Genomic DNA, 24805 nt, shown 5'->3' on the forward strand with positions numbered 1-24805 from the left:
TTTTTACGAACGCCGGATACGGAGGCAGCTTTCCCGATAATTTGGTAGCTCTACGTTTAAGAAGCTTTTCCCTGAGATTATTCAAGGTATAGCCTTTAATCTACTATTTTTATAGGGGCACAACGTGGTAAGTCTTTTAGGACAGTAAAAAAACTGGCTCGTAAGTTTTAATATCTAGATCTAAGGCACAGACACTTGGGGGTCAGAACCTGTCCCCCCTCCCAATCCGCCCCTGCCAACCTTCAACCTATATATTTTTGCTTTTTAAATCAAACTGAGCACATGTCTCGATCATACAACAACTTGTTACCATTTCAATATGTTTAAAAAATCTCCCATATGCTATCAATGCTCAGAAAAACCGTAGCATCTTAATGCTTCCCTTCTCGTTATAAAACTGATACTTCCACTCCGTCTTCCCACAATAGAAAACAGAAGAAAAAGAGCCATTTTTTTATAAATAACTATTTTTCAAATAGAAATTTTGTACTTTTATAATTTTAGTACAAAATTTATCCACATAAGTGCAAAACTACAAAGTATGAAGATTTTAATGGTCCTTTTAAAAATAAAATTCATCATGATCTTAATGCTTTCCTGATCAATAGTATACTGATGGTTGATGACAGTATGTTATTAATCTGGTTTTTTTTTTTTTTTCATCTACAACTTTAATATATTTTTATATGAATTATTTAATGTCTTTTTTTTTTTGCTACTTCTAATCATTAATGGGAGAAGTACGGATGCAATCAAATACCGATTTGTTAACAAAAGAAACTTCTCATGCATTTGGAAAATTGTGACAAATTGAAAGAAAGGGCTAATACAATATGATTAGAACACAATGGAGGAAACAGAATCGTTAAAATGCTGGCAAATAATGACGACTTGTCAGTTTATCATAAAATAACGTTTTCTCTTTATGGTCTATAATTTTAGTCACTTGATAAAAATTTGCTTGTAGGATCTATTTATACATTGTATTAAATAATTACGGGAAATATGTTTTGAGGACACGGCACATAAGCTTAGTTTCAACCAGTGTCTCTTACGATTTGCGGGAAACCACAGAATCTTCTTTGGTCGGGCTTCGAACTGACAAATTTGGAATCATGGATAGATCGTTTTAGTGATTAAGCCACAAGTTTTTTTTGAGACTTGGGTGCAAGGAATATCCCTGAAATTCGAGAGGAACAGTGGTTTCACAAATTTAGTCATAATTGTAATTCTTTCTGACATGTGCAACTCTTCCTGAATTCTACAAAATTCAATAAAATTAATTAAAATGTAGGACAGTACCAATATACAATTAAGAATAATTTCACACCTAATCATGTGTAAGCGTTATAGACCTTAATAGGGTAAATTGCTAATCTCTATTGTCAAGTGTATAGTTATATCCGGTGGGGTCTTTATAATGTGACCTTCGGTTCAGCGCAGGGCTCCGGAAATTTTGATAACTCAATCGGTCCGAAACGAAAATCCTGACATCGGCGCTACCCCACCCACCGCATTCCCAATATTACATATTTTGTAAAACGTGATAGGGTAAAGAAATAAGCATGTCATGCATTAAAACTGAGTTACCAGTCACCGCGCGTTACCATACAATGAAGACAGTTATTCGGTGTTATGTGTGATCGTTACTTTGTTTAAATTTCGATGTTTTTCCGAGATAATACGAGGCATTGACACCGTGTGCGTAACTAGTCTAAAAGCCAACGCACGTGACTTCGATACCGTATACACGGCAGATACTTTGTGATGTTTCCTCATTCTTTGACGGAATTCTATAAAATACAATGCGTCAAAGTGAGTTACACGACACATATTCTCTGCTAAACAGCCTCAGTATTTAAAGAATACTCACTGCGGACCGAATGTGTACGTTATTTGAACGCTGAGATCGAATTTCCCGCATGTATAGTACCAAAACGTCACGCGGGTTGGCCACGGATATTTCATTTCACTTACGTTGTACTTCAATAAGCAACTACATTTTATAAAGTTATATGTTCTCTTCTGATGTAAACAAAATTTCATTTTGAAACGTTTTTTAAAAGACCGATTTGATAAACAGTGCCACTCGGTTTTCTTTATCATTCATGGTTGCCCGTCCATTTTTTTCTTTTTTGTACAGTCGGGTTGCAAAGACGATTTTCTGCATTTGTTTCAACTGGAGCCCCAACAAATGAATCATGTAATTTTTTCAAATCAAGTAATTATAAAAATTATTTTTATCGGTTTTCAGTGTTATGTCTCATTAAATCAAAGACCTATAATGTACAATTATAGCTCTTTGATTAAATGCAGCGACCATTTGTTTGTTACCGTGATCAAACATAGCCTTTTGAAATAAACCATCCGTCGGATTCTAAATAAAAGAAGTGGATCCCCGTCGAAATGATTTGGATCCAGTCAGAAACGTTAGGAAACCAGTCAAAAATGTTTAATACACTGCAGTCGGCTGTCTGCAAACATTAAAGGATGTGCCGCGCGAGCACTGATTGCGTCACACGCTAATTACGGACCGATTATCAAAGTGACAATCAGACCGATTGACACGTTTATTGATTATCTGAAGGTGCGACCAACAATTTCCTACTTGGCAGGTGATCGTGTATTGAGATATCAGACCGAAATTTATACTTTTCTCCATTTTTACGGGACCGATTTTTTTCGTATTTTCACTTAACGAATCGGTCTGAAAAGTCAAAAATCGGTCCAAAACCGACAAACCGGCAAATTTCCGAAGCCCTGGTTCAGCGTATTCAATAACCATACTTTAATTTAATTTAAATAGGGTATTATCTGCTGTTAGTGTTATTTTTATCAAGTTACCTATTTTCGAAAGATATATTTTATCTATTAATATATATATAGCAATGAGCATATAGTAATGTATTACAATTTCAAGATTTAAAGGCCTAGATCCACTACTACATACAATGTAAGTGCCCCACCCCCAATCCAATAAACAACTCCCATCTTATCTGTTGCTTATCAGCGATTATGTAACATTGACTGATTAGAGAGCAAATAGCACAGCAGGGGACCCACCTAGACCATGAAGATGTGTGCAGTGAAGTAGAATGAAATTAATTTTCCTTTGGTGAATAATAATAATAATAATAATAATAAAAATAATACTGTTTTTATAACTATTGTTTTATTATTATGTAGATAGTAATTATTATCTGATTAATAAATATGATTATTATTATATAATATTAAAGATAAAAATAATGAAAGATATAGCAGTAATGTAAAGAATAATGAAAATAAAACTCGGTATAGTGAAATTTTGAAAACTCATTGACATACAATATCTTATAATATTATGATTAGAATGAAAAAGGTCATACTGATGAAGGTGATCCTTCCATTATATTTATATAATATATAACTCTTACAAAAAGAATGGGAAAATGATTTTCTCATATACAGTGTGATACAATCACCAATATTGGAATATAATATTAGCGGATAAAATCAAATGGTTGTGTTCTGTCTATACTGAATTTTCGATTTCAAATATAGTAAGAAGCCTAAAGTGTACTTTTTTCATGCTTTACTTTATAACACTGAAATGCATATCGGTATTCGGTTTTCAATCGTAGACAAATGTATTTTATAATATTCTGCAAGCATTATTTTAAAACAAAACTTTTAGATGAGTGAGTAACACATTTTTCTAAAATATCAAATTCAAATTTGTGCACTTCTCCAGACAGAACTTAAAAAAAAAAAGATCGCTTTTTCCCTCAAAACAAAATGAAATTTGTAATTTATTCCTAAATAAGTTTTATTTTTTATCATTTTATTATGTTTGCTCAACAAATATTTTTTCCTTTTCATAAAAATGCCAAAATAGGAATAACTTTTAAAGTTATCACATATTACTTTCATTTTAACTAAAATAAACTGTTTCCCCTTCTCACTAAATGATACAATTGTAAGGTAGACTGACTTTACAATAAACGATGACCCTTGTCTGATCGAATATCGATTTTCACCAGGTAGTTTGGTCTTGTCTAAGGGAAACAATCCAGATATGCATGAATTGCCAGATAATCAAGGGAGGCTACAATGTAAAATTGGCTATGAAAGCTGGCAATGGTTTATGAGACAGAAGACAATCACAAAGAATGGAGATCTATGCAGTTTCAGTTTCAATACATGTTGCGAATTTCTGTGATTAGTCATTTATAAATTTGTCTTATACTACCATAATTATCACAAGTGAAAAATTCAGTGATGATTTATCACAAAATACTGCCACAGTTATTGAAAATGTGACTACAAAAATCTTGGATTTGTGTTATTGTCTTATAAACCTTTTGGACGTAATTATGACCATTTTGCATCTTGTTTTCACATATTTTGCATTATTGGTATTGGTTTTATAGCTACTTCTAGCTATATATAGCTAGATTTAGCTATATAGCTAATTTGTGAATTTTCTGGGACCTGTTTAATATATTACGATCTTGACATTTCATATAGTCCGACGTTTTATCGAAGTTATAGATTTCCCGGTAGAGCCTTCCGCAAAATATCTTGCAGAAGGTTTTACAAGTTCATGGTGGAAGTGACTAAAAATATCAGGTAAAAATAGTACTATTACGACACCTCAGGCCTTTAATGTGTTTAATTCTGTCTAAAACGGCCCATAAATCCTTAAATTTGCATAGTTTACAATCTTCTGCATTCTAACAACATGGACGCTTGACACACTCAAGTCACGTGATACTGATCATGGAAAATTACCTGTATTGTATACTTACTTAAAAGTTGCGCTACGCATTATCATACAAAATGCCAATTAAAATCCAGTTATGGATTGAAGTCTGTTTAAAGTAAATTCTTATATGCTTTGAGATTTCTGTCATTAAATTATGAGGCAGAGTTCCTATACCCAAACTATGACCAGCAGTAATGTCAAACTACATCAAAATATCAAAATTGTAAAATAAATCCTCAAAAAAGTAATGATGATAATAATTAAGCGTTTCAGCAATCCAGACTGTCAAGGCTGGCTAATACAGATGTCTTTATTTTTAGAAACATTTTGGATTCTTTCAGTTTTTTGTTAGCTCATCTGAGCCAAAGGCTCAGGGTGAGCTATTGTGACCGCTCAATGTCCGTCGTGCGTCCGTCAACATTTTCTAACAAAAATCTTCCTCTTGAAAACCACTGGGCAGAATTACACTAAACTTCACAGGAATGATCCTTGGGTGGTCCCCTTTCAAAATTGTTCAAAGAATTGAATTCCATGCAGAACTCTGGTTGCCATTGCAACCAAAAGGAAAAACTTTAAAAATCTTCTTGTCCAAAACCACAGTGCCTAGGGCTTTGATATCTGGTGTGTAGCATCATCTAGTGGTCCTCTCCCAAAATTGTTCAAATTATCCCCCTAGGGTCAATTATGGCTCTGCCCCAGGGGTTACATGGTTTATATAGACTTATATAGGGAAAACTTTGAAAATCTTCTTGTACAAAACCACATGGCCTAGGGCTTTGATATTTGGTATGTAGCATCATCTAGTGGTCCTCTACCAAAATTTTTCAAATTGTACCCCTGGGGTGAAAAGAGGCCCTGTCCTGGGGATCCCAAGTTTTATATAGACTTATATAGGAAAAAACTTTAAAAATCTTCTTGTCTGAATTCATACGACCTATGCTTTTTATATTTGGTATGATGCATTGTCTAGTAGTCCTCTACCAAAATTGTTCAAATTATGCCGCTGGGATTAAAAGAGGCCCCGCCCTGGGGTCACTTAGTTACTATGTGAGTTATAAAGGAAATAATAGGGCTATAACGAGTATCCGAGTACTCGGATATCCACGAATTCAACCAAAAGTTCGAGTACTGATTTTCGTCATTGTCAAGATCGTTGGATCGCAATCTTTTTCATTAATGCAGTATGTAAAATTCTATCAATAAAACTAAATTAAAGCCACATTAAACGTCTTCAATGAATTTTCTTGCACATCTAAGATGATTATACGCGTTGTCTGATTCTAAAGCGGATGTAAACAAATGTCTTCGGTAGAGTTAGCATCGGTCTTATATTCAAACTAAAATTAATATGAAATCTGTCAAGACAGTGAATAACCATTTATCATTTAAGTAATTAAATTCAATAAATTTAGAGTTAAATATGAAATTTCTTTCCAACAAATAAAATTTTCTTATCAAAAAATGCGAAACTGTTACTAAATATTGTGATATTAATGACCGATGTCATATCGTTTATCTGCAAAAATGGCTGGACATTACAGAAGTCCACCCATGAAACCTGACTTTAATTAATGAGCAAAACATTAAACATAAGTCAAAACTGTTAAACTGAGCACTATGAGAACTGAAAAGTTTAGATTCCATAAAGAAAACGGTACTTATATAACAGACTTGCATTTTTGTATCATTTTAAGTTGTTGTTGGTGATCCGTGGTTCGATCTGTGAATCGTCAGCCCCGACTCGCGGATCAGATCGGATCGCCACTTGCCTGACGATCCACAGCCCTAGGAAATAATACTTAAAAAATCATTTGATCCTATTTCCAAGACTGTTTAATTATAATTACCTGATGACCCCAAGTAATATGATGTCACTTGACTGTGAACTTGACCTACTTTCTTGTTTTTTTAAGATACAGCCTTGAAATTTTGATGACGTACACAATTTTGCACACCAATCATAAAACTGAATTTCATTGACCATGAATGTGACCTTCTGACTTTCTTAATATTTTATCATCAGTTTGATCTTTGAAACATGTAGCTCATATTACTCAGGTGAGCGATCCAGGGTCATCATGACCCTCTTGTTGTTCAAACAAAGATAGTGGTTGTTGCAGAAAACAGAAAACTGTTAAGTTTACGTCTATTTCATATAGGAGTAACATGTAATTAACCACTAAGGGGCACGAATATATGGTAACACGGCATAATTATATAATGTATATAATTAGTCTATGATATCGATTGTCTGATTAGCTCAGTTGGTAGAGCATCTGACTTGCAAGCAGAAGGTCGCAGGTTTGAGTCCTGTATTGGACTGCACATTTTTCCACTCGTATTACATTGGTGAAGTGAGTGTGGTGACCAGTCTTGGAATCCTAGAGCTAGAGTGAGGCAATGGCTGGGTTAGTCAAAAGAATCTGAGTTTGTCTTTGAAAAAAAAGAGAGAGGAATGTAGCAGTGTGTATATAATTAGTCTATGATATTGATTGTCCAATTAGCTCAGTTGGTAGAGCATCTGACTTGCAAGCAGAAGGTCACAGGTTCGAGTCCTGTATCGGGCTGCACATTTTTCCGCTCCTATTACAATACTAACAACGTACAAAAAAAACCTATTTTACATATCCATTGAACATACTGTCTTACTAGACCTTTATCACGGACACGGACATGGAAATGTAAATGTACATGTACTCTGTACTTCAGTCAAATTTGAGGGGTCATCTCTAAACTTTTACCTGTTTAAGTTGTTATTGAAGATAAATTAAGGGCGAAGTTCAAAAGGAAGCTATTTCACATTTTTCATTTTTTTTCTATTAAAATGTGCATATTAGAATTAAGAATGTAAATTTCTCTCAAAGGGCTAGGTATGGTTTTCTGTAATTAAGTATTTTGATAGATAAATAATGCTTATACATCTACAAGCAAGTATTTGAAAATAACGTTATTAGCGTTTCTAGTTGTGGCGTCACTGATGACGTCATTTATATGCGAAATACTGTATAACGCTAAAAAACCGTGTTTTTTTGCTATATAATCAAAAAAAAAAAAATATCCATAATGGATAAACTTTCCATTATTTACATGGGCATGTGGAAGAAAGAGCTACATCTATCACATAACAAAATTTGTAAAGTATACCGCTTGCGAATGCTGAGTATTTTTCGAAGAACTGACATCTTGTCAGAGGAAGCTAGATATCTTACTAAAATGAGTTTCTGTGCATTTTATTGTTCTTTTAACAACATCACTTTGAAAAATGGGGATATCATAACTAGATCTATATTGACAATTTCTTTATTGAATATTAATAAGAGACGAGAGTATAGTCCCTACAGATTCGTAAAATAATTAGATCTACACAGGTCGGCGGTTTGAAGTATTATGGACGAGTAAAATATAATTCAACATTTTGAACGTAACTTCAAAATTGCTAATGTACTCTACTTATCATGTGTCGCTTTCAGATCAACATTAATTAGAAAATATATGCGTGGGTCCCCGTAGTTTGCTAGCTATGGCGATGTTCACAAAGACTGAAAGCGATGTTTCATGCATTACCATTTAATAAAACATACACTCTAGAAGTTTTATAAACTACACTGCTCAAAATCACAAACTTTTAAGAATTCATTGAAGCAACCAACTTTTCATTCTATTTATCATTGATTTCAATGAAACGGTGGAAATTTCAAATTCTGTATATTCTTTCAACATAATACAGAATTACATAATTTTAATAAACGTTCATATGAGTGAATTATCTGAAAGGAAAATGTCGACGGTCTTAATACTTGAATTTTACAGATGTTGGTGAAATATATAGATGATCTTACATAAGTTAGTTTTTTTACTGAATTTATTCAACTATTTAATTAACATAATAAAAGGCGAGGCTCGTGACGAGCATTTTATCTTTAAAGAAATAAGGCAAGTGTTTCTTCCTCGTTCTTATAATTAACAAAATATTCATTATAAATCATAACGTTTTAGCAAACCAGTCATGAACCTCAGTCAGTTATGTCTTCATGGCTTTAATCTGTTTAGTTTATAGGAAAACAGTACTATATTTGCACTATGGACTATGCATTTTTTATAAAATCTTGTGACGTTATTAGTGATAAAGTCATAGTTATAAAATGGTACCAATATCTTAATTTTCATTTTATCCTTTTTCTTGCAGTCCAATAATTTAAGCCATTTTTATATAATTACATCTTAAAATGCACTTAAATGAAACTATGTTTATCCCAGTAAATGCATGTCGTACAATAATTCAGAAATAGTTCCGTTATAGAAAATGCCTGGTTATTACATGCTTGGAATAAGGTAGTTCAACAACTTTTCAGATTGGCAAATTTTCACGATAAGTAGTATATAGCAAATTTATTTAGAGACCTAGCTTGGGATTGTGTTTGGGGCGCTAGAGTTAATGGCAATATCACTATTTATAAAAACATTTTTTTTTAAAATGTGTCTCTCTCAATGAATTTATATTAGAGTGAAACCTTGCCCTAAGTCAATGTCAATGTCGCCAATATTTAAAATAGAACAGAATAGAAGTTTATTCAATCAAGAAGTTTATTCAATTAAGTTGACTTGAACACAGTATAATATAATCATGGTGTGAAAAATCAGTTCAATAACCCGCAATAAGATTGAAATATTACCACGAAGCTTACTGGGACAGAAATGCTTGGATTATATTTTGGGCCGCTCGAGGTAATTTCAACTACATGGTAAATAAAAATAGATGAAAAACAGTTTTCGGCCAACAACTTCGGCTTGGAATGACATATTATCCACCAAATATGGTATATAACATGCTTATAAAAAGACCCAATTTGTGACTTTATTTGCGACGCCGCTGTTTACTGAAGCTGACTAGTTTCGAATTTTATGTTTTGAGAAATCCCCCGGATTTTAACCAAAGTACATAGTACGTCTACATTTACATTTACAAGTCCGTGTCCGTTGTAATGGTCTACTGAGAGTACCGAAGATCTGTCCACACTTTGAAAGTGAAATTTACATCCATTCACTTTTTCAACACAACACGAAATTGTCAAATCGGACATTCCTATTCTGCGGCCAGATTTGCGGCCAACTGCGGTGCATATTATAAAGTTAATTGGTATTAATGATAACATCTTTGCAACCTGCTGTTTAAAACACTGTGGGAGAAGACAACACTTAATTCTTTTGTATCTTTGCGATGATTGTATTGTGTAAAATTACTTCTAATTGAGTTTTAAAAATATATATATTTTTTTTACTGATATGATTTTTAACAATTACAGTTGTGATTGGTTATTTGTGTTGATGATCATTCATAAATTTTATTGACTAAGATATTTGGTGGTGTCATAATTGAACTGTTTCGTGAATTGTCTTGGATGCATGCGCTGTTGTGCACAGTTTTATATGTAAAGGTATGTCATTGAGTCACTAAACTTTAGGGAATTGTTATGGCATGTGAAATTGCGCACCTGGCTTCCACGTTTACAGATTTTTGTGAATGTTTACACAATCTTTCAAACACAAAACGATACCGTTTAAACGGCAGTTGATCAAAATGTCTTCAGTCATGACTTGGGCTGGCTTTTTCCCTTCTGTAACTTGGGCCCATAATGGTAAATGCATTATTTTCTCAAATTTAACTGGAAAAAATATTAATTCATGGTAACTTTTGGTAACTTTTTTTGCAAGTTCAGGCTGTTTTGACATTTACGCATTAGGTTTGGCTCTGTTTGCAATTCCGTTGCGAAATGGAATAATTTATTTTAATCGAATAAAATTTAGCACCGTATACAGAATTCTTACATGTTAAGTCTGAAATGATGGTTCACCCAGAACCAGTTTCATGGGAGATACCTTTTACTGAATTTGTTTCTTTTGTTCTTTATTGCAGTTCTAAGAACCATTTTGCAGAAAATTATGTCTTCAAACAACCTATTTTGCTTCGAAGACTGTTCACATTTTCCTGTGTATATTTTAATTTACCGTAGTAAAGATCTTTGCTGTTTTCTTGGAGAATTATCATTATCCCTGTGGGAATCCATAATCTGTTTATGTTTTCCCATCAATTTATGAGGTTGACTCATTTTTTTTATAGTGAGGAAGTTTGGATAAGATGCTGCTAGATTATTCTTAGATAAACTTTTAGTTTGATAGCCAGCTATTCCTCCAGTCTACACAGAAGTGGTTTCAATAGCAGCACATTATAGTTTCTGCCAGTTACACATTTCCTGGAACTCATTTAGTTAATTGTACCACATTGGAATATATTTATATAGAAATATATGGTGTTATATACGAATTATAGTATTTACTAAGGATCAAGATAGAAAGGTTGGTTTGCTGCTTGTTGTTTAATAAAATTTTAGCTCCCGCTTTTACATATTATTATTTGGATATTTTGATATTTTTAATAACAGTGTGCCCCTTTCCTTTAACAGCTTTATAGATATATTCACCCATAACAGAGTCATGTACCTTGGTTAATTTTGATTATGGCTGTTTAACGACATATACAATGTAAGCAAATTTTCCATTTAAAATTGTTGCACCTTTTTAAACTCATATGCCTGTAAAGATATTGCCTCCAAAATTAGCAGACTTCCGAAAGTCGCCGGTCCAACGGACATGACTGCAAAATTTTGACACAGTCCCAGGTTTTTAACCAGGATGCGGTCCGAATGACCGGCATTTATCGTATCCCGAGAACCGCAACATCTCAGACAAATTTGTGTCATTAAAATGGTGTAGAATCTAGAAATTAATGAAAATACACACCTGCCGAACATACAAAAAACAAAGACGAGTACGAAATGAAGAGGGTCGATCTTAACATAAATGATAAACGGCAATGATTCGTGCCTAGCATGTTAAACTTGTAGTTTACAGAGGCTTTTTTTGGTTCTGCCCTACAACTTCATTTTCAGTCCGGTGGATTGTTTTTCAGTCTGGCAGACTTTTAGACATTGCCGGACCAAATATCCTGCCATTTTTCCCAGTATTCCAGAAGTCTGAATTATTAGGTAGAGAAAGTAGTCTTTTAATCTAATTTTTTTTATAGAAGATCAGAAATGTCATTGTTATATAGGTCAAAAACTAAATTTGTTAGTGTTATAACTAAATGGATAAAAAAAACTTGAGATTTTATTGACAAATTAAGTGTGCATCTTTAAACTCCCTTTCTGATAACTTTGAAAATTTTGCAGCAAAACTGGAAAAAAAACTTTGCTTAGAGTAGGAGGTGTAAGCTAGGTAGGGTCAGGTTTCAATACCCAAAATAAATATATTTCTTTTTAAACCTCAAGAAACTGTCACAGATATGGCTATTATTATAGATCAAATACAAGTTGAAAAAATGGGCATTTTTTTAAAATTTGCTTTAATAACAGTTTTAACCCTTGATTTATTAAGAATTGTTATATTTCATTCTGTTTAAACATATTATAGGTCACTTTCCTCGAGTAATTATCATAAAAATATGATACCAAATTTAAATATATGTAAAAAATGGTTAAATTTCCTCAACAGAAGTTGAATCATGGTTCTTGAATGAGATAAAAATCATTTTAAGAACATCACCATGTAAATATGTATGTGAAACATGCATAGCTTGTAAAACCCGTGTATGAAACTGGAAAAACTGATGTGACATCTAATTCCATGCTTAAAGCCTGGAACACTTATACCTGAAGCATTTCAAACATACAATGTCTTGTGCCATGTAAAACCCATGCTTCAAAATTTGAAAACTGACATAACTTTGTAAAACCCATGCATCAAACTTGGAAAACTGACATAGTATGGAAAACCCCTGCATCAAACTTGGAAAACTGACATAGCATGTAAAACCAATGCATCAAACTTGGAAAACTGACATAGCATGTAAAACCAATGCATCAAACTGGGAAAACTGACATAGTATGTAAAACCCATGCATCAAACTGGGAAAACTGACATAGCATGTAAAACCCATGCATCAAACTGGGAAAACTGACATAGCATGTAAAACCCATGCATCATACTTGGAAAATGGACATAGCATCTGGTAACACTTAACCATATTACAACTAGAACCACATACAGCATCAAACTGGCTACTGTAACACTGATATTGTAAAACAACCATCTTTATTTCAGTAGGAGATATGAAGACAAAGGCTCAACCAAAATAGTGTTAGGGACAACAATTAGAGGACCACATTTAGAGGACCTCAATTTTTGTGCAGTCTTCATGAAACTCCCTCAAATTCAGAATAATTGTATGCCATCTTGAAGTTTGATACTGGACAAGATTATACAGGTGCACAATCCAGGAACACTGGTTAGGTTAACTAACTGTTGCTTGCTATGTAACTAAAATATATTGAACCACAAAATGCTTTGATATGTATCTCAGTTTTAGTCCTCTGGCATATAGTCTTGTGAGTGTATGACCTGTAAGATTAAGAAAACAATACAGGATTTAATGACAGGCTTGCATGTTAGCAGTGTATGTTTGAAACATTTGTTAAGTGGTGTACTTGAGAGACCTCTTGATTTACATGTTCTTTGAAGAGAAATGAGTATTAATTCCTTTTATTCTCTACCATTATTGTAATTAATGAACATTGCATAATGTTACAAAGCTTTTAAGTTAAATGGTTTTAAGGAGGGCCTTTGCAATATTCAGATGTGTTAAATTTGGTAATAACACATGTTTAAATTTCCTCTTGCATACAGTAGAAATTTCTGAATTTCCTCTTGCATACAGCAGAAATTTCTGAACAAAAGGTTTTAAAATATGTTAGTAACTTGGTTTTAAATAGCTCATCAGGGGCCTCCATGGCTGAGTGGTTAAGGTCACTGTCTTAGAATCACTTGCCCCTCACCAATGTGGGTTCGAGTCTCAACCGGGGTGTTGCATTCTTCATGTGAGGAAGCCATCCAGCTAGTTTACAGAAGGTTGATGGTTCTACTCAGGTGCCCATGATGAAATAATGCATGGAGGGGCACCTGGGGTCTTCCTCCACCATTAAAGCTGGAAAGTCACCATATGATCTATAATTGAGTCGGTGCAATGTTAAACCCGACAAAAACAAAAAAAAAATAACTCATTACAGCACAAAGTACTCAAGTTGAGCTATTGTGGCCAGTCACTATTTTTTTTTCATAGGTAATCCATCTGTCAATAGTTTCTTCAACTGTCATCTCTGAATCAATTGGGTTTGAAGTTGATGAAACTTTAGTTTAAACATATTTTATTTCATTCAATCAAATATTTAAACATAGTTTTTGTGCAAACTACATTAATTTTATGAAATGTTGGATAAAAAAACAAGCAAATAAATGCTTATATTAATTCCTTTCCATGATGAACCTTGTCCAAACGTGTTTTAAAGGTTCTGCTCTGTTGCATTTCTCCAGATGTAAAACAGAAAGATTAAAATGATGTCTTTGACATTTCACATACATATTCCTTCGTAGTTTACCAATATTGTTCCCTGTCATGAATGTATATTGATATAAAACTTTAAAAATCTTGTCAGAAACCACTGGCGAAACATTGAAATAATGTTCCTTGGGTGATTGTTTACAGTATTTTAAAATGAGACCCAAGTGTTTAAGATTTTTTCTAATTCATTAAGAAAATATTGTAAGTAGGGATTATGGACGCTCTCAGTATAGATTTGAAAAACCAGCCAAATTACAAAAAGACTTGTGCTTGATTTTTGAGTACTCCCTCGGTGTTCCAAGTATCAATTACAAAATTTAGTAATCGAGTACTCGAAGTTTAAAAAAAAATAATTAAAGAACAAAAGGCTAAAAACATGTCAAATTTAACGCGGTTTAAATGACATCAAAGTATCTACCTGTCATCTTTTCGATTAACTACCCAGATTATACAAACAGGAAGGTTTGAATTGATGCACAATGGTCAATAATGACCCCTGACAGGTAACACATGTTTGCTGTAAATTGTAATTATGCCACTTATTGCAGTATAAATGCCACATGATAACAAAAACGATAACATGTTTGATAATTATGATTTTTCTTCATTAAAACGTTTCAATACAGAAAATATTTTTGTATAACATTACAGTATGCACTTAACTTCTATCATTGACAACCTTTTTGAGTTTGGCGATGCATGACAACCATAACAATCAAACAATAATATAAACATGCTGTCGTTTAAATTATCATGCGGGAGTAGTAGCGCTTATATCATGAACATTAGAAAATCACACCACACCTGTTTGCAAACGTTAAAATTAGTGGTACATCATAAAGAACATATCCTTTATAATTTAAAATGCAAACCAGTCCAATTTTATACCGATTTCGCAGTTTCTCCAGTAGTTCGGCTTAGCATTTTATTAGTCGCCGATATAAAGAATAATTACGATATTAAATGAGCTATTAAAATTTACTGAATTTTCGACACATTCTCGAAATTTCCTTTAGCACAAAGTAATTATTTACAACTGTATCCAACAACAAAAAATAGTTTTGAAAACATTATATCACTGCTTACGGGAGTCATGGTGAAACAACTAATGATTTTGATTTGTCTTCCTTTGTTAGTGAAAAAAATGCTGAATACAGCCGATTCTCGCCTAACAGTTACGGAAAACACCTTTAACGAAAAAAATCGGCGAGTATTCGAGTACCAAAATCGGTACTCATTGCCATCCCTATAAATATAGAGCTATTGCTCTCACCTGCCACATGTGGTTCTGGGAGGATCTGTGTATGAAAATGATTGGAACCACTGCCTTACCCTTGCATGATCATAAGAGGAGACTAATAGGGTCTTAACACTTGGTTTTGCTGTAACTCTGTGATTCCAGCAGGTATGCAAATTTTGATTCCATACCTCATGTTTTTATTTCCATGTAAATGAGATGTGAAACCAAAATTTGTAGTCCTGTTTGGCGCCATATAACCTATACTGTGTTGGTGCGCCGTAAAACCCAAATAAATAAATAAATAAATTGCTCTCACCTAAACATCCTAATTGTAGGGGGTGGTATGCTGCTTTCAGGTTGTTTGTCCGGTCGTCTGTCCATCCGTCCGTAGACACAATCTTGTGCGCACCGTCTCTTCTCATCCCCTTGACACAATTTAATGAAACTTCACACAAGTGATCACACATACATGAATGTAAATGGTTAAAACTTTAAAAATCTTGTCAGAAACCGCTGGCGACACAATTTAATGAAACCTCACACAAGTGATCAGTAACAACAGTAGTTGTGCATGGTGCATGTTAGGTTCTTTCAGAAAAAAATTGCAGAGTTATGGGACTTTCATTTTTGTTACTATACTATCATAGTGCCTGCATATGCATCTTGTGCATGCCTAATCTCCGGAAACTATTCACACAATTTAATAAAACTTAAAGCAAGTGATCAGTAGTAACCCTAGTTGTGCATGGTGCAAGTTAGGTTCTTTCAGAAAAAAAATTCTGTAATGTTATGGGACTTTGTTTTTTGTTAACATACTATATACATACAGTCTGCATATATATGCAATCTTGTGCATGCCTAATCTTCCGAACCCTTGCACACAATTTAATGAAACTTCACATAAGTGATCAGTACCAACCATAGTTGTGCATGGTGCATGTTACGTTCTTTTAGCTAAATATTCTGCAGAGTTATGGGACTTTGTTTTTTGTTACTATACTATATACATTTGTACATAGAGTCTGTATACATACCAATGTACGGTCCACATAATTAGATGTAGAAGTAACATCTAACTTATCTTGGTCCCCTCATATAAACAAAATATCTAGTAAAGCATGTCAAAGTCCTGGTTTCTTAAAACATAATATACATTCTGCTAAGAGTTGTACCAAAACAGCTGCCTATAACACCATTGTTAGACCAACTTTAGAGTATTGTTCCAGTGTTTGGGATCCTTATCATCAGAAGGATATAGATAAATTAGAAAACATTCAGAGGCAAACTGCGAGATTTGTTGTAAATAATTATAGCAAGACCCAGGGCACAGTCACAAATATCCTAACAAATTTAAATTAGAAATCCCTCCAATCCAGAAAGCAATATAGTAGGTTAGTTTTGTTTTATAAAATGGTTCATAATCATGTTGATGTTGATCCTAAACGATATCTTGCTCCAATCACAAGACAATCTGGACATCACCATCACTTAGCTCTGCAAATACCTTCTACCACAGTTGACTACTATAAATACTCATTCTTCCCTCAAACTGTGGTAGAATGGAACATCTTACCATCTCAATGACATGTAGTCAGTGCTGAAACAGTCTTCGGATTCAAATCAGCACTGGCTGATGTTCCAACCATAATTACTATATATACTTGCTTTTATCCTGTTTTTAACCTTAGTAATGTTTCTCTTCCTGCACAACAGCTTATGTATGTATATGTTTTACATTTAGGGCTATAAGGTTTTAGGTATTGCACCTTTTTTATCACCAACTGTCTGGGAGTTCTAAGTGGACTGAGTAGCTTGGGAATAGTCTTTCACTTTTTCCCCCCACGCACTGCCAAATTATATCATTAATTAGACGAGAAGAAGAAGAATTGCAATGTACTGTCTTAGTGCAATGGGGGTGGGGTGGGGGGGGGGGGTACATTCATCACCTTTAGTGATAACTCTAGTTAGGTTTAGTTTTGATGTTGATATTTCTCGAATGGATTGAAACTTCACACTCTTAATTGATCAAGTGTAATGATATGACATGTGCTACACAGGTTCAGTAAGTCTGTTTTGCTTTTTTTCTCCTTTTTCAGCTTGGACAAGTTTTTGATAGGTTTTTGTATGAAAGCATGTATCTAAAAAGACACTTGTGTGAATTTTTGAACCTTCACATACTTTTTCACTTATATGAGCCGCCTTGCATTGCACAGGTTCCTTAACAGATTTGTGGTGTTTTACAAAGTTATTTCTTTTTTGACATCATGCGATGATTGCCTGTGGTCAGTAGATGTCCCCAATTTGTTTTGGGCATTAGTAGTTTATATGTCACAGTGATCCATATTGAATATGGTTTTCACTTAGTAACTTGAGAACCCTTTGGCTTAAACTGCCTTTACACTTCAGAGGAGGATGATTGATTACCTTTGGTCAGTACATGACCCCTAATGATTAGGGGATCAGTAGGTCAGTTTCTGCTTTGGTATATAGTCCACAAACTTCATACAGTGATTGCCTGTGGTTAGTTGATTGCTCATATTGTGCTAGGGCTCCTATTGTGCTAGGGATCAGGTGGTCAAATATCAAGGTCATAGTGATGTCAAGACTAAAAATGGGATAAGCTATCATGGGGGCATATATGATTTATAAACAGTTCTTGTTCTTTCTTGTGATATCACAATCACATTAGATTTGATTAGAAATAATCATCGTCAGTTTTATTGTGGCCATTTAATGCATCTAGCATTCAGTCTGTAGACCAGTATTGATTAATTCCAGAAGTTTAATTTTCTAACAGCCTAAATAGTGCTTTACTTTATTAATTTTACTGTACCCACACTTAGCCAACAGTCATGTTAAAATGATTCACCTTGAGCAATTGCTCCTAGTTCACATTTTTCACTCTTCACGGTGTCACCTTAATAGGCATACATGTACATTGTAATTAAGAACCCTTAATTTGAATTTCAGAAAGGTACCGTATATGGAATTGAAATCACTAGAAATTTTACCATTAGCCGATGATTAGTTATCCTAGTGATAAACATCTTTAGATATTCTCTCTGTTATACTATAAATCAATGTCCCTTAGAACTTACTGGATGGAATCTGTTGGGAGTAAATTGAATATTGCCATGCAATGAGTTAGTGCTGTCAGAAAAATCTTTTTCTTTATAATTATTTATTATTATACATATAACATAGCCAATTTGGAACATTGAAGTATTGTCAAAGTTTGGCAGTTTTTCATGTAAATTTTGACCTAGAAATAAGCTATCTTGGCATTTTTATATACAGTAACAAAAATCTGTAGTATTTTCTTCCCAATGAGGGCAACTAATGTTTATTTTTTCTCACTAATTAGATTTCTGTAGCTGAGGAAGACACTGCATTTTGGCAAGATTTCTTGCATTTTCACAGGTTCCTTTTGTCAGAACCACAAACTGACATACCAAACATGAAGTGGCTGCATCTTTGTGTAATTGAAACTGACAAAGCAATACCAGTAGCTCTCACAAGAGGCTGTATACTCATAAACATGCTGTTGTCTTCAAAGCCTGTCTTGAAGTAATTAGATGTGTTTCCCAGGCTCAATGTATGATGAGAGGCACAGATCTATCATCTCTGGGTTAAATATACATTCTGACAGGTTTTAATGGTCTAACAGACCTCTGCTGTAAACTGACTGTGCTCCGAGTGGATTTTGTTTAGGAATTCAACAGAGTGATATTTTATTTCATTTAATGTTTCCAGAATTTAAATTTTTGGATTATATTATATGAGAATCTGTTTTTGCTGAAGTGTATGCTGCACCATTTCCAAAGACTTAGAAAATGAAAAATGGAAAACTGTTGATAATATGTACATGTTATAGGGCATTTTGAAAGATTAAAATTTTAATGAAGAACTTTGAAAATATACACTAAATTTATTATTTTGCAGAAGGATGTCATTATAATTGAAAGGCATTTGAAACTTGTTGTATTGACCTATGACTGTATCAGATAAAACAAAAAAATGTAAGGTCACATATCATAGTATGAGCATACTAAATGATATTGTTTTATTACTTACTATAAAATGCTTTATATATAGACTGAAGAGGCAGAAAAAAACTTTCCAACAAAACAGATTCTTTACTCTTTACCAAGAATCTATGGAGAAAGTTATTGTCTAATCCATTTACTACATTAAGTCAATTTGACATACAGTCTTGAGATGTGTTACTGGATTTAAGCCTCTTGTAAGCTCAAAACTGATATTTATTCTGAGAGGATTTATGTTTATTTAAATATATTTGTTGTAAGATTGTAAGAAGTTAACCATTAGCCTGATTAAAATGTTTCTAAGGGTAATAGCCAGCAGTCTCATTAATGTACCATAAATTTGTTTATTTGCCTGACTTGTTATTACTGTCTGAACTTCATTGTAGTGCAGCAATGCCTAAGACTCACTTTACTTTTATTTTTTAAGGAAACATGAAATATGGTTAATAAGGGGCAATGATTAACAGTTTCATGTCCGACAAAATTTACCATAAGTAATAAGGTTTGTAGCAATCATTTGATTTTTGAAAGATTAGGGCTCATACCAAAATAGTATACTGAAAATTAAGTTGTATTTTTTTCGAAACTTTTATTAGTTTTGACTGGATTTCGCAGAACATTTATTTAGGTGTATTGTTTTGCTCTTGTCCATCGATAGGCTGGTTGGTCTGTTGGTTTGGTTTAGTTGGTTGGTACATTACATATAAAGCAGGTAGATCATGTGACCAGTTACTTGAGAAAGACATATGGCAGTCAAATTTTATAAGATGAATGTTTGTAAACAGCAAATGATAGCCGTTTTTTGTGGTCGATAGGTCAACTGACTTTGAGACCGAAAAGAGTTTTTTGCCTAGTCGCTGGAGGACACTGTTAACTAGTCACAAAATATTTTCATTGCTTCTAATTTTGAAATACTCCTCCCACAAACATGCAATGTGCTACAGTACACTGTTGTGGCACTGGAATCAAAATAATATTATGATGTGTGTTTTTGTTGTTTAGTCAACATTTAACAAAGGAAACCTGTTTCATCTCTGATACAGTTTTGACAAGCAAGATTAATTAACAAAGGTGGTATTCTTAGCAAGGCTTGGAGGTAATGCATAATTTGTGCAGATTATCAGATATATAGAAAACAGAATTGGGAAATCTCTAGGATTGAAAACACAGTAAGTAATTGATTTTACTGTCTTCTGCTGAAACAGAATTCATAAATGTCACAATATGTTTGAAATTAGTTCTTGATATAACAAATGGTTATTTTACATTTGAAAGACAGTCAGTTATTGATTTTGGAATTTTTCAAAGAGATTTATGACAACAATTCAAAACTGTGAAAAAAGGTGTTTCAGTTTCATTTATTTTTGCAGTTAAGGCAATTAAATAGTTTCTTCATAATTGGGATATTTTTGTTGAGGCACTGAAACAAGTAAGATATTTCTAGTTATGTGTTTGTTGTCAGATCTACATTTCTTGGGAATTATCAAGACTTAATTAAACAGAACAGGTGCCCTAAAGTCAGTGTTTAGTTTGGAACAGATGTTTACATGTATACAACTGTAATGGAGCATTGCAGACATGTGTACATTTCTGTTATTTTACTTATTTTCTGAACAATTAATATTTTAGCTGATGAATTTAGATGGATGTAGTAATGATCATAACTACATGCTTCAGGCTCAAGGAAGATGCATTGGTCAGATAATGGGTTAATGGTTTGGAAACATTCAGAATCTTATAAAATAAACACTCTGAAAGCTCATTCCACTTTTTGTTCAGTTTTAGCTCGACTATACGAAGTATAAGGAGAGCTATCCTACTGGACCCTGCGTCGGCGTCCTTCCGCATCCCCATCTTGGTTAAAGTTTTTTTTACACTTTCTCTTTTTTCTTCTTATCTCTGTAATTACTTGTAGGATTTGATTCAAACTTAAAATAGTTATCCCTCATCATCACACACATCATCTGACAGAAGGGTCATAACTCTGGCACCAGTATTTCATGATTTATCCCCCATTTTCACTTAGATTTTCAGGTTAAAGTTTTGATGCACTTTCACTCTATCTCTGTTATAACTGAATGGATTTGATTCAAACGTAAAATAATTGTTCAGCATCATCACCCACATCATATGACACAAGGTGCATAACTCTGGCACAAATATTTTATGAATTATTTCCCCTTTTTACTTAGAATTTCAGGTTAAAGTTTTGATGCACTTTCACTCTGTCTTTGTTATTACTGAATGGATTTGATTTCTACTTAAAATGGTTGTTCAACATCATCACCCACATCATATGACACAAGGTGCATAACTCTGGCACAAATTTTTCATGAATTATTCGCCCTTTTTACTTAGAATTTCAGATTAAAGTTTTGATGCACTTTCACTCTATCTCTGTTATTACTGAATAGATTTGATTCAAACTTAAAATAATTGTTCAACATCACCACCCACATTATATGACACAAGGTGCATAACTCTGGCACAAATGTTTCATGAATTATTCCCCCTTTATACTTAGAATTTCAGGTTAAAGTTTTGATGCACTTTCACTCTATCTCTGTTATTACTGAATGGATTTGATTCAGACTTAAAATAGTTGTTCAACATCATCACCCAGATCATATGACACAAGATGCATAACTCTGGCACAAATGTTTCATGAATTATTCCCCCTTTATACTTAGAATTTCAGGTTAAAGTTTTTATTACACATTCACTCTATCTCTGTTATTACTGAATGGATTTGATTCAAACTTAAATCAATTGTTCAACATCATCACCCACATCATATGAAACAAGGTGCATTACTCTTGTACCAATGTTTCATGAATTATTCCCCCTTTATACTTGGAATTTAAGGTTAATTTTGATCCACTTAACTCTATCTCTGTTATTACTGAATGCATTTTATTCAAACTTGAAGTAGTTGTTCCACATCATCACCCACATCATATGACACAAGATGCATAACTCTTGCACAAATATTTTATGAATTATGCCCCCTTTTTGCCTTGAATTATACTTATATAGTGTTTTGATACACATTATCTTTACAGGCCTCTGTGGCCGAGTAGTTAAGGTCGCTGACTTCAAATCACTTGCCCCTCATCGATGTGGGTTCGAGCCTCACTCGGGGCATTGAATTCTTCATGTGAGGAAGCCATCCAGCTGGCTTACGGAAGGTTGGTGGTTCTACCCAGGTGCCCGCTCGTGATGCAATAATGCACAAAGGGGCACCTGGGGTCTTCCTCCACCATTAAAGCTGGAAAGTCGCCATATGCCCTATCATGTGTCGGTGCAACCTTAAATCCAACAAAAATAAAAATATAAATAAAACTTATCTCTACCTCTCTTATAATTACTTAATATTTTTGACACAGACTCAAGCTATTGTGCAATATCTTCATCCACCATTGGAGTCATTAAACACTCCAGTGACAGCTCCAGTTTCCTCAGATGTGCCCAGTTTCACTATCCAGCATTGATATAGTCGAACGCGCTGTCTCCTGTGACAGCTCTTGTTTAGCTTGACTATTCGAAGAATATGGAGAGCTATACTACACCCCTGGCGTCGGTGTTGGCATTGGTTAAAGTTTTTATGAAATGGTAATTATAATATCTTGTGTACCATCAAAGATAGTTATTTACTTCAAACTTGGAACACTTGTTTATTATAACAGTCTGTCTATTTGATCAATCTGTTTGAGGCCCACATGGAAACCAAATGTGTAGCCTCATTAGATAAAGTCTTTACTTACTTTACTTACTTTTCTTGCCTACCTAGCGGGGAAAGTATACATTTATCCGAGCACGCGCCGGGGATAGATATTCCTGTCTTTCCCTAGGGAAAAAACCTTGTCTAAAATAGAGTGCATTAAGGTGACGTCACATAGTACTGGTACCATTGTGACGTCATAGACTTTATAAATAATGTCAGGAAATACCCAAATCTGTTTGTCTCCAAGATCTATTTTGAACATGATAGGCAAGAAAAATGATCTAACATGTCTGCCTGTGTAAGACAGCTGTTTTCCCTACCCTCGGGACAGCATGGATAAAAAACCTCGCTAACGCTCGGTTTTCCATTCCACACTGTCCCTCGGGTAGGGAAAACCCCGTCTTTCACAGGCAGGCATGTAAGATCCTTATAGTCTCTACCTATAGGCAAGAGTACAGAATTATGGCCCTTTTTGGACTTGGAAATTGGTTTAGTTTTGGTACAAGACAAGGTTTTGTCAAAACTATTTGACATGTGGCTTTGAAACCTTGAACACTTGTTTATCGTCATGGTCTCCATCTGTAGGCAAGAGTACATAACTCTGTCAACTATTTTGGCTGAATTATGGCTCTTTTTAGCTCATCTGATTTTTGGAAAAAAAATGATGAGTTATTGTCATCACTTGATCGTCGACGGCGTCTGCGTCGGCGTTGCCTGGTTAAATTTTATCTTTAGTTCAGCTTTTCTCTTAAACTATCAAAGCTATTGCTTTGAAACTTGCAACACTTGTTCACCATCATAAGCTGACATTGTACAGCAAGAAACATAACTCCATCTTGCTTTTTGCAATAATTATTGCCCCTTTTGGACTTAGAAAATCAGTTTTCTTGGTTGAGTATTATGTTTAAGTCAGCTTTTCTCATAAACTATCAAAGTTATTGCTTTAAAACTTGCAAAAGTTTTTCACCATCATAAGCGGATGCTGTACATCAAGAAACGTAACTCTATCCTGCTTTTTTCAAGAATGATGGCCCTTTTTAGACTTAGAAAATCATGGGTAGGACAATATTTCTATTATACAAAAAAAATCAGATGAGCGTCAGCACCGGCAAGGCGGTGCTCTTGTTAGACTTTGAAATCAGTTACATTTTTCATACCAGTCCATATTTGCCTAACCTGTTGGTCATAATTATGGCTTTGAAACTTTTACCACTAGTTTACCTTCATAGTCCACATTATACAGGCAAGACTACATAACTAGCACAAGGACTATAGCTCAGTTACGGCCCTTTTTAGCTCATATGATTTTTTGAAAAAAAATGACGAGTTATTGTCATCACTTGATCGGCGTCCACGTCGGCGTTGCCTGGTTAAGTTTTATGTTTAGGTCAGCTTTTCTCCTAAACTATCAAAGGTATTGCTTTGAAACTTGCAACACTTGTTCAGCATCAATAGCTGACCCTGTACAGTAAGAAACATAACTCCATCATGCTTTTTGCAAGAATTATGGCCCCTTTTGGACTTAGAAAATATCAGATTTTTGGTTAAGTTTTATGTTTAAGTCAGCTTTTCTCCTAAACTATCAAAGCTATTGCTT

The 24805-nt window shown here is 33.9% G+C and overlaps 1 protein-coding gene across 8 annotated transcripts in view; it reads left to right on the forward strand.

The window, feature by feature from the left end:
* Positions 1-24805, forward strand: part of LOC123528653 (dystroglycan 1-like) — a 41015-nt gene continuing 16210 nt past the window's right edge. For 2 of the 8 annotated variants that reach the window (XM_045308537.2, XM_045308542.2), the window contains exon 1: positions 10897-11101. The gene's annotated coding sequence lies outside the window, so the exon portion shown is untranslated. Of the gene's footprint in view, positions 87-10896; positions 11102-12904; positions 13068-19021; positions 19162-20396; positions 20654-24805 lie in introns of those variants that run through there. The other 6 variants (XM_045308540.2, XM_045308538.2, XM_045308543.2 and 3 more) reach the window with 6 other exon arrangements.

This window comes from Mercenaria mercenaria, chromosome 13, assembly GCF_021730395.1.
Source record: "Mercenaria mercenaria strain notata chromosome 13, MADL_Memer_1, whole genome shotgun sequence".
Lineage (NCBI taxonomy): Eukaryota > Metazoa > Mollusca > Bivalvia > Venerida > Veneridae > Mercenaria > Mercenaria mercenaria.